Consider the following 11201-nt stretch of genomic DNA (forward strand, 5'->3'; position numbering starts at 1 on the left):
AGCTACAGAAGCCTGCTAGGGCCTGTTATACAGGGGTGGTCACTGCCGGTTCTGCAGTCTGAGACCAGTTCTTCCCTTAAAGGTACATACATAACAATTCCTCCCCTTTCAGATAAACAGTACATAACATTCATTTAACAACTAAATAATAACTAGTTAAAATTACAATTACGGTTGCTAGATATATTCTCGAAAAAAGTTAACAATTGCTTTTCTTTCGTGCAGCAGTGCCTTGCAAAGATTATACACATTTTACCTGGCAGGACTGCAATACAATCTGCTCTGAGCAGTGTGAAAAAGAAGCAGAGATTTGTGAACCGATAGCCATCAAGGCAGCTGTGTGATTTGCTCAGAACCGAGGCTCAGCAGAGGGGCAAGTGGGCAAGCTGAAGTTAAGGATGAGACCAGGCCGAGACAAAGTATAATGGTGGAGACGGTAATGTTGTTGATTTTGAGAAAATAATCTAACAACTTCTTCAGCAACGGTTCCATGGTGTAATGGTGCGGTCTCTGGACTTTGAATCCAACGATCTGAGTTCAAATCTCGGTAGAACCTGAATTCTTGTTGTCCCAGCTGCTGGAAATTTGGGACATACAAGCTTGGCATCTGCATACTAACCATCGTTACTGGACCGTTTGTTGCCTGAATCAATGACGGTTGATTTATTGTTCTCGACATCAGATGATAGGCTCAACCTCTCATTCCCAGTTCCAAATAAGCGGGGCAGAAAGATGTGTGTTGTCCAGTGCTTCGTTTGACTGCACAGCAGATTTCTCAACATTTTCTTTGCAAGCTGCATTCGGCTGGCATAATTGTTGAAATTGAAAGCAGTGCTTCTTGAAACGTCGGCATTGCACTTCGTATTCTCGAAAAAAGTTAATAATTGCTTATATTTCGTGCAGCAGTGCCTTGCAAAGATTACACACATTTTACCTGGCAGGACTGCAATACAGGCTGCTATGAGCAGTATGAAAAAGAAGCAGAGATTTGTGAACCGATAGCCATCAAGGCAGCTGTGTAATCTGCTCAGAACCGAGGCTTAGCAGAGGGGCAAGTGGGCAAGCTGAAGTTAAGGATGAGAGCAGGCCGAGAAAAAGTATAATGGTGGAGACGGCAATGTTGTTGATTTTGAGAAAGGAATCTAATGCGCTCTTCAGCAACGGTACCATGGTGTAATGGTGAGCACTCTGGACTCTGAATCCAGCGATCTGAATTCAAATGTCGGTGGAAGCTGAATTCTTGTTGTCCCAGCTGCTGGAAATTTGGGACGTACAAGCTTGGTAACTGCATACCAACCAAGGTTAGTGGACCGTTTGCTGCATGAATCAATGATGGTTGATTTATTGTTCTCCGCATCAGATGATAAGCTCAACCTCTCATTCCAGTTCCAAATAAGCGGGGCAAGAATGATGTGTGTTGTCCAGTGCTTCGTTTGACTGCACAGCAGATTGCTCAACATTTTCTTTGCAAGCTGCATTCGACTGGCATTATTGTTGAAATTGAAAGCAGTGCTTCTTGAAACGTAGGCATTGCGCTTCGTATTCACGAAAAAAGTTAACAATTGCTTATCTTTCGTGCAGAAGTTCCTTGCAAAGATTTTTCCACATTTTACCTGGCAGGACTGCAATACAAGCTGCTATGAGCAGTGTGAAAAAGAGGCAGAGATTTGTGAACCGATAGCCATCAAGGCAGCTGTGTGATTTGCTCAGAACCGAGGCTTAGCAGAGGGGAAAGTAGGCAAGCTGAAGTTAAGGATGAGACCAGGCCGAGACAAAGTACAATGGTGGAGACGGTAATGTTGTTGATTTTGAGAAAATAATCTAATTACCTCTTCAGCAACGGTTCCATGGAGCAATGGTGAGCACTCTGGGCTTTGAATCCAGCGATCCGAGTTTAAATCTCAGTGGAACCTGAATTCTTGTTGTCCCAGCTGCTGAAAATTTGGGACATACAAGCTTGGCATCTGCATACCAACCACGGTTACTGGACCGTTTGCTGCCTGAATCAATGACGGTTCATTTATTGTTCTCGACAGCAAATGATAGGCTCAACCACACGTTCCCAGTTCCAAATAAGCGGGGCAGAAAGATGTGTGTTGTCCAGTGCTTCGTTTGACTGCACAGCAGATTGCTCAACATTTTCTTTGCAAGCTGCATTCGGCTGGCATAATTGTTGAAATTGAAAGCAGAGCTTCTTGAAACGTAGGCATTGCACTTCGTATTCTCGAAAAAAGTTAACAATTGCTTTTCTTTCGTGCAGCAGTGCCTTGCAAAGATTATACTCATTTTACCTGGCAGGACTGCAATACAAGCTGCTATGGGCAGTGTGAAAAAGAGGCAGAGATTTGTGAACCGATAGCCATCAAGGCAGCTGTGTGATTTGCTCAGGACCGAGGCTTAGCAGAGGGGTAAGTGGGCAAGCTGAAGTTAAGGATGAGGCCAGGCCGAGACAAAGTATAATGGTGGAGACGGTAATGCTGTTGATCTTGAGAAAAGAATCTGATGCCTACTTCAGCAACGGTTCCATGGTGTAATGGTGAGCACTCTGTGCTTTAAATCCAGCGATCTGAGTTCAAATTTCGGTGGAACCTGAATTCTTGTTGTCCCAGCTACTGGAAATTTGTGACATACAAGCTTGGCATCTGCATACCAACCACGATTACTGGACCGTTTGCTGCCTGAATCAGTGACGGTTGATTTATTGTTCTCGACATCAGATGATAGGCTCAACCTCTCATTCCCAGTTCCAAATAAGCGGGGCAAGAAAGATGTGTGTTGTCCAGTGCTTCGTTTGACTGCACAGCAGATTGCTCAACATTTTCTTTGCAAGCTGCATTTGGCTGGCATAATTGTTGAAATTGAAAGCAGAGCTTCTTCAAACGTGGGCATTGCACTTCGTATTCTCGAAAATAGTTAACAATTGCTTTTCTTTCGTGCAGCAGTGCCTTGCAAAGATTATACTCATTTTACCTGGCTGGACTGCAATACAAGCTGCTATGGGCAGTGTGAAAAAGTGGCAGAGATTTGTGATCCGATAGCCATCAAGGCAGCTGTGTGATTTGCTCAGAACCGAGGCTTAGCAGAGGGGCAAGTGGGAAAGCTGAAGTTAAGGATGAGACCAGGCCGAGACAAAGTATAATGGTGGAGACGGTAATGTTGTTGATTTTGAGAAAATAATCTTACAACCTCTTCAACAACGGTTCCATGGTGTAATGGTGCGCTCTCTGGACTTTGAATCCAACGATCTGAGTTCAAATCTCGGTAGAACCTAAATTCTTGTTGTCCCAGCTGCTGGAAATTTCGGACATACAAGCTTGGCATCTGCATACCAACCATCGTTACTGGACCGTTTGTTGCCTGAATCAATGACGGTTGATTTATTGTTCTCGATATCAGATGATAGGCTCAGCATCTCATTCCCAGTTCCAAATAAGCGGGGCAGAAAGATGTGTGTTGTCCAGTGCTTCGTTTGACTGCACAGCAGATTGCTCAACATTTTCTTTGCAAGCTGCATTCGGCTGGCATAATTGTTGAAATTGAAAGCAGAGCTTCTTGAAACGTAGGCATTTCACTTCGTATTCTCGAAAAAAGTTAACAATTGCTTTTCTTTCGTGCAGCACTGCCTTGCAAAGATTATACTCATTTTACCTGGCAGGACTGCAATACAAGCTGCTATGGGCAGTGTGAAAAAGAGGCAGAGATCTGTGAACCGATAGCCATCAAGGCAGCTGTGTGATTTGCTCAGAACCGAGGCTTAGCAAAGGGGTAAGTGGGCGAGCTGAAGTTAAGGATGAGACGAGGCCGAGACAAAGTATCATGGTGGAGTCGGTAATGTTGTTGATTATGAGAAAAGAATCTAATAGCTCCTTCAGCAACGGTTCCATGGTGTAATGGTGAACCCTCTGGACTCTGAAGCCAGCGATCTGAGTTCGAATCTCAGTGGAACCTGAATTCTTGTTGTCCCAGTTGCTGGAAATTAGGGACACCCAAGGTTGGCATTTGCATACCAACCACGGTTACTGGACCGTTTGCTGCCTGAATCCATGACGGTTGATTTATTGTTCTCGACAGCAAATGATAGGCTCAACCTCTCATTAACATTTTCTTTGCAAGCTGCATACGGCTGGCATAATTGTTGAAATTAAAAGCAGTGCTTTTTGAAATGTAGGCATTGCACATCGTATTCTCGAAAAAAGGTAACAATTGCTTTTCTTTCGTGCAGCAGTGCCTTGCAAAGATTATAGTCATTTTACCTGGCAGGACTGCAATGCAATCTGTTATGAGCAGTGTGAAAAAGAAGCAGAGATTTGTGAACCGATAGCCATAAAGGCAGCTGTGTAATTTGCTCATAACCGGGGCTTAGCAGAGGGGCAAGTGATCAAGCTGAAATTAAGGATGAGAAAAGGCCGAGACAAAGTATAATGGTGGAGATGGTAATGTTGTTGACTTTGAGAAAAGAATCTAATGAACTTTTCAGCAACGGTTCCATGTTGTAATGGTGAGCGCTCTGAACTTTAAATCCAGCGATCCAAGTTCAAATCTCGATGAAACCTCAATTCTTGTCCCAGCTGGTGGAAATTTGGGACATACAAGCTTGGCATCTGCATACCAACCACGGTTACTGGACCGTTTGCTGCCTGAACCAATGATGGTTGATTTATTGTTCTCGACATCAGATGAGAGGCTCAACCTCTCATTCCCAGTTTCAAATAAGCGGGGCAAGAAAGATGTGTGTTTTCCAGTGCTTCGTTTGACTGCACAGCAGATTGCTCAACATTTTCTTTGCAAGATGCATTCGGCTGGCATAATTGTTGAAATTGAAAGCAGTGCTTCTTGAAACGAAGGCATTGCACTTCGTATTCTCGAAAAAAGTTAACAATTGCTTATCTTTCGTGCAGCAGTGCCTTGCAAAGATTATTCACATTTTACCTGGCAGGACTGCATTACAAGCTGCTATGAGCAGTGTGAAAAAGAGGCAGAGATTTGTGAACCGATAACCATCAAGGCAGCTGTGTGATTTGCTCAGAACCGAGGCTTAGCAGAGGGGCAAGCAGGCAAGCTGAAGTTAAGGATGAGACCAGGCCGAGACAAAGTACAATGGTGGAGACGGTAATGTTGTTGATTTTGAGAATAGAATCGAATGATTTCTTTGGCAACAGTTCCATGGTGTAATGGTGAGCCCTCCGAACTTTGAATCCAACGATCCGAGTTCAAATCTCGGTCGAACCTGAATTCTTGTTGCCCCAACTGCTGGAAATTTGGGACATACAAGCTTGGCATCTGCATACCAACCACGGTTAGTGGACCGTTTGCTGCCTGAATAAATGACGGTTGATTTATTGTTCTCAACATCAGATGATAGGCTCAACATCTCATTCCCCGTTCCAAATAAGCGGGGCAGAAAGATATGTGTTGTCCAGTGCTTCGTTTGACTGCACAGCAGATTGCTCAACATTTTCTTTGCAAGCTGCATTCGGCTGGCATAATTGTTCAAATTGAAAGCAGTGCATCTTGAAACGCAGGCATTGCACTTCGTACACTCGAAAAAAGTTAACAATTGCTTTTCTATCATGCAACATTGCCTTGCAAAGATTATACACATTTTATCTGGCAGGACTGCAATACTAGCTGCTATGAGCAGTGTGAAAAAGAAGCAGAGATTTGTGAACTGACAGCCATCAAGGCAGCTGTGTGATTATCTCAGAACCGAGGCTTAGCAGAGGGGCAAGTGGACAAGCTGAAGTGAAGGATGAGACCAGGCCGAGACAAAGTATAATGGTGGAGGCGGTAATGTTGTAGATTTTGAGAAAAGAATCTAACAACATCTTTGTGATGAAATATTCCATTCATCACTCATCAGTATTTCTCTGCCTGTGACTGTGGTTGGTTTCAGTTTCATTTCCATTGTATTGTACTATGTGTAGGGCTCCACACATACCTGGCTCCTATGTAGGCTGGCCCAGCCTGCAGCACATCCAGTACGGCAGACCTCTGGATGGAAGATACATTCTCCTCTGTGTGTTGCCTTCTAAGTCAATAAAAGCCTTGTTTTGTTTCGCTAACATCGAGTCTCGGATTTATTGAGGCACATCAATTTTATTGACTTAATTTTCAACACAATGGATCAACTCTTGAAACCCGAACGTTTGGATTTGGACCAGCATGCTTCGGACGCATCGGCATGCTTCGGACACTGGTTTATGTGTATGGAATTCTTCCTGGACAATTCCGCAGCCGTCAAAGACGCTACGGACGCTGCGAGTATGAAACTCGGAATTCTGCGGAATTGGGTAAGCCACCGGGTTTACCCCCTCATCCAAGACGCCGACACATACCCGGCCGCCTGCGACATCTTAAAGGTGCATTACCAGCAGCCTACGAATGAGGTGTATGCTAGGCATCTGCTCGCTACTCGCACACAGCGACCTGGGGAGTCGGTGGAGGAGTTCCTAGGCACCCTGAAAACGCTTGGCAAAGACTGCAAGTGCCAAGATGTAAAAGCCACAGTGTACACTGACGAGCTTGTTTGCGATGCCTTTATCACAGGCCTCAGCTCCACTTACATCCGGCAGAGACTGATGGAAAAAACGGGATTGGACCTGAAACAGGCTGCAGACACAGCACGATCCCTGGATGTGGCCCAGAGAAACTCGGATGCCTACTCTTCAGCCCACGCCGTCCACGCCGCTACGTGTGCACCAAGGGCACCGCCATCTTGGAAGGCCTCTTCCCCGCCCGGCAGCCCGACACCGTCGGGGCCCCGCTCTCCCCCCAGATGCCATACGACAGCCACGACGCGTCGGGGGCCCAACTGCTACTTCTGCGGGCAGCCGAAGCACACCAGAAACCTGTGCCCGGTGAAAGGCACCACCTGCTTTAAGGGTGGTAAGAAGGGGCACTTCGGGAAGGTGTGCAGAGGGAACCCCGCCGGAAAACCCACCACCGCCGCGTGTGCACCGTGGGAGCGGCCATCTTGGACGCCATCTTGCCCGACCTCGTGGGGTCCACCATCTTGTGAGCAGACAGCGTGGACGCCATCTTGTCTCGATCAGGGCCCTACAGTGGCATCGGTCACAGTGGACCAGACCAGGCTGCACCCACTATCCAAATCAATGGTGGACATCGAGGTAAACGGGTGCAGGGTTAAATGTTTAATTGACAGTGGAAGCACGGAGAGTTTTATCCACCCTGAACTGGTGCAACAACTCTCCCTAAAGGTGGTCCCTACTCGGGGTACCAACTCTATGGCTGATAAATCCCAGACATCGACCATTATGGGTTACTGCACGGTACAATTGTCCATTAACGGAACTGTATACGGTAATTTTAAAGTATTAATCATGAAGAATCTACGTGCGAGCGTGAACTTGGGCCTGGATTTCCAGTGCTACCACCAAAGCATCACGCTCAATTACGGTGGGTCCCAGCCGCTCCTCACAGTGTGCGGTCTGGCTACCCTGAAGGTAAAGCTGCCTTCGCTATTCGCGAACCTTACCCCTAACTGCCGGCCAATAGCGACCAAAAGCAGGAGGTACAGCTGGGAGGACAAGTGGTTTATCGCGACCGAGGTAGACAGGCTCCTGAAAGAGCGCATTATTGAACGCAGCAATAGCCCGTGGCGCACCCAAGTGGTGGTGGTAAGGGGTAGCGAGAAGAAACGGATGGTGATCGACTATAGCCAAACGATCAACAGGTACACCCAAATAGACGCCGACCCGCTACCCCGCATATCAGAAATGGTGAACCAAATCGCCCAATACCGGGTGTTCTCCAGCATCGACCTCAAGTCAGCGTACCACCAGCTCCCTATCAGACCAGAGGACCGCCCGTACACCACCTTCGAGGCGAACGAACGCCTCTACCAATTACTCAGAGTCCCCTTTGGGGTGACGAATGGGGTCTCGGTCTTCCAGAGGTCGATGACCACCACTTGCAGGCAACCTTCCCCTACCTCGACAGCATCACCATCTGCGGTCACAACCAGCAGGATCATGACTCGAACCTCGAGAGGTTCCTGAAAACCACACAAAAACTCTACCTCACCTACAAGGAGGACAAGTGCGTTTACAACACCACGCGCCTCTGCATACTAGGCAGCGTGGTGGAGAATGGGGAAATTGGACCAGGCCCGACCGATTGCACCCCCTACGGGAGCTGCCCCTGCCCAACACTCCCAAAGCCCTGAAAAGGTGCCTGGGGTTATTTTCTTATTATTCCCAATGGGTCCCCAACCACTCCGACAAAGCCCGCCCCCTCTTGAAAGCATCCTCTTTTCCGCTCTCTGCTGAGGCCCATGCCGCCTTCAAAAGCATTAAGCATGATATTGAGCGGGCCACGCTACAGGCAGTGGACGAGAACACTCCCTTTCAAGTGGAAAGTGATGCGTCTGACTTTGCCTTGGCGGCCACCCTCAAACAGGCGGGGCGGCCCGTAGCTTTCTTCTCGAGGACCCTCCAGGGGCCTGAGATCAGACACTCCTCCATAGAAAAAGAGGCCCAAGCCATCGTGGAGGCAGTGCGCCACTGGCGCCACTACCTAGCCGGCAAACGCTTCACCCTACTTACCGACCAGCGGTCGGTAGCATTTATGTTCAATAATAAACAGAGGGGGAAGATTAAAAATGATAAGATTCTTAGGTGGCGGATCGAGCTCTCCACCTTCGATTATGACATCATTTACCGGCCAGGGGCTCTTAACGAATCCCCCGACGCCCTCTCATGAGGGATGTGTGCCAGCGCCACCGGGGATCGGCCACAGACCCTCCACAATGACCTCTGCCACCCAGGGGTCACGCGGCTGTTCCACTTCATAAAGTCCCGCAACTTACCCTACTCGATTGAGGAAGTTCGGTCCCTGACCAGGAACTGTCGCAATTGCGCTGAGTGCAAGCCTTGGTTCTACCATCCAGATAGAGCCCACTTAATCAAAGCTACACGGCCCTTTGAGCGGCACAGCTTAGATTTCATGGGCCCCCTCCCATCCGTCGACCGCAATGTTTACTTCCTGAACATTGTGGACGAATACTCTCGTTTCCCATTCGCCTTCCCCGGCCCAGACATGACCAGCGCCATGGTCATTAAATGCCTCAACAGCCTGTTCTGCCTGTTCGGTATGCCGAGCTACATCCATACGGATAGGGGGGTGTCCTTCATGAGTGAAGAGCTACGCCAGTACATGCTGTCCAGGGGGATCGCCACGAGCCGTACCACCAGCTACAACCCCCGGGGTAATGGTCAAGTGGAGCGAGAGAACGGGACAGTATGGAAAGCAGTCACTCTAGCCCTAAGGACCAAAGGCCTCCCTATCTCCCGCTGGCAGGAAGTCCTCACAGATGTGCTCCATTCGATACGGTCGCTATTGTGTACTGCCACTAATGCCATGCCTCACGAGCGAATGTTTGTCTTTCCCCGGAAATCCACCTCAGGCATATCCATGCCATCATGGCTCTCCACCCCAGGTCCGGTATTCGTGCGAAGGCATGTGAGGGGCCACAAGACGGACCCTCTCGTGGAGTCAGTGCACCTACTCCACGCCAACCCCCAATACGCGTATGTCCGGCACGCCAACGGATGGGAGGACACCGTGTCCATAAAAGACGTCGCCCCAGCCGGTAACGACAACAACCACGACAACGGCAGCAACAACGACCACAGCAACTCTTACCCACCCACTACTCTTTCATCACCCCCGGAAGAACATCGACCAACGGTACCCCCACCAACTACCACTTCAACAACCCTGGAGGCACCCCCGGCAGAGACCCAGGAGGCCACCGGGGACACCCAGCCAACACCCGTGGCACCACAACAGCCACGTCGGTCGCAGAGGACTATCAAACCCCTGAACAGACTAAATCTATAGAAGGGGTGAATGTAATGAAATATTCCATTCATCATTCATCAGTATTTCTCTGCCTGTGACTGTCGTTGGTTTCAGTTTCATTTCCATTGTATTGTACTGTGTGTAGGGCTCCGCCCATACCTGGCTCCTATGTAAGCTGGCCCAGCCTGCAGCACATCCAGTACGTTAGACCTCTGGATGGAAGATACATTCTCCTCTGTGTGTTACCTTCTAAGTCAATAAAGGCCTTGTTTTGTTTCGCTAACATCGAGTCTCGGATGTATTGAGGCACATCACTCTTCAGCAATGGTTCCATGGTGTAATGGTGAGCACTCTGGGCTTTGAATCCAGCGATCTGCGTCCGATTTTCGGTGGAACCGGAATTCATGTTGTCCCAGCTGCAGTAAATTTGTGACATACAAGGTTGGCATCTGCATACCAACCACGGTTACTGGACCGTTTGCTGCCTGAATCAATGACGGTTGATTTACTGTTCGCGACAGCAAATGATAGGCTCAACCTCTCATTCCCAGTTCCAAATAAGCGGAGCAGAAAGATGTGTGTTGTCCAGTGCTTCGTTTGACTGCACAGCAGATTGCTCAACATTTTCTTTGCAAGCTGCATTCGGCTGGCATAATTGTTGAAATTAAAAGCAGTGCTTCTTGAAATGTAGGCATTGCACTTCGTCTTCTCGAAAATAGGTAACAATTGCTTTTCTTTCGTGCAGCAGTGCCTTGCAAAGATTACACTCGTTTTACCTGGCAGGACTGCAACACAAGCTGCTATGAGCAGTGTGAAAAAGAAGCAGAGATTTGTGAACCGATAGCCATCAAGGCAGCTGTGTAATTTGCTCATAACCGAGGCTTAGCAGAGGGGCAAGTGGGCAAGCTGAAGTTAAGGATGAGACAAGGCCGAGACAAAGTATCATGGTGGAGATGGTAATGTTGTTGATTTTGAGAAAATAATCTAATGAACTCTTCAGCAATGGTTCCATGGTGTAATGGTGAGCACTCTGGGCTTTGAATCCAGCGATCCGAGTTCGAATCTCGGTGGAATCTGAATTCTTGTTGTCCCAGCTGCTGGAAATTTGTGACATACAAGCTTGGCATCTGCATACCAACCACGGTTACTGGACCGTTTGCTGCCTGAATCAATGACGGTTGATTTATTGTTCTCAACAGCAAATGATAGGCTCAACCTCTCATTCCCATTTCCAAATAAGCGTGACAGAAAGATGGGTGTTGTCCAGTGCTTCGTTTGACTGCACAGCAGATTGTTAACATTTTCTTTGCAAGCTGCATTCGGCTGGAATACTTGTTGAAATTGAAAGCAGTGCTTCTTGAAATGTAGGCATTGCACTT

The 11201-nt window shown here is 48.0% G+C and overlaps 1 non-coding gene across 1 annotated transcript; it reads left to right on the top strand.

Annotated features, from left to right (window-relative positions):
• Nucleotides 1–10826: 10826 nt before the first annotated feature.
• Nucleotides 10827–10898, top strand: trnaq-uug (transfer RNA glutamine (anticodon UUG)). The gene has a single exon. It is a non-coding gene; the product is annotated as a tRNA-Gln (tRNA).
• The last annotated feature ends 303 nt before the right edge of the window (nucleotides 10899–11201 follow it).

The sequence above is a fragment of the Somniosus microcephalus genome, unplaced genomic scaffold (genome assembly GCF_052327205.1).
Source record: "Somniosus microcephalus isolate GS21.2 unplaced genomic scaffold, FLI_Smic_1.0 unresolved_chr4, whole genome shotgun sequence".
NCBI classification, from domain to species: Eukaryota; Metazoa; Chordata; class Chondrichthyes; order Squaliformes; family Somniosidae; genus Somniosus; species Somniosus microcephalus.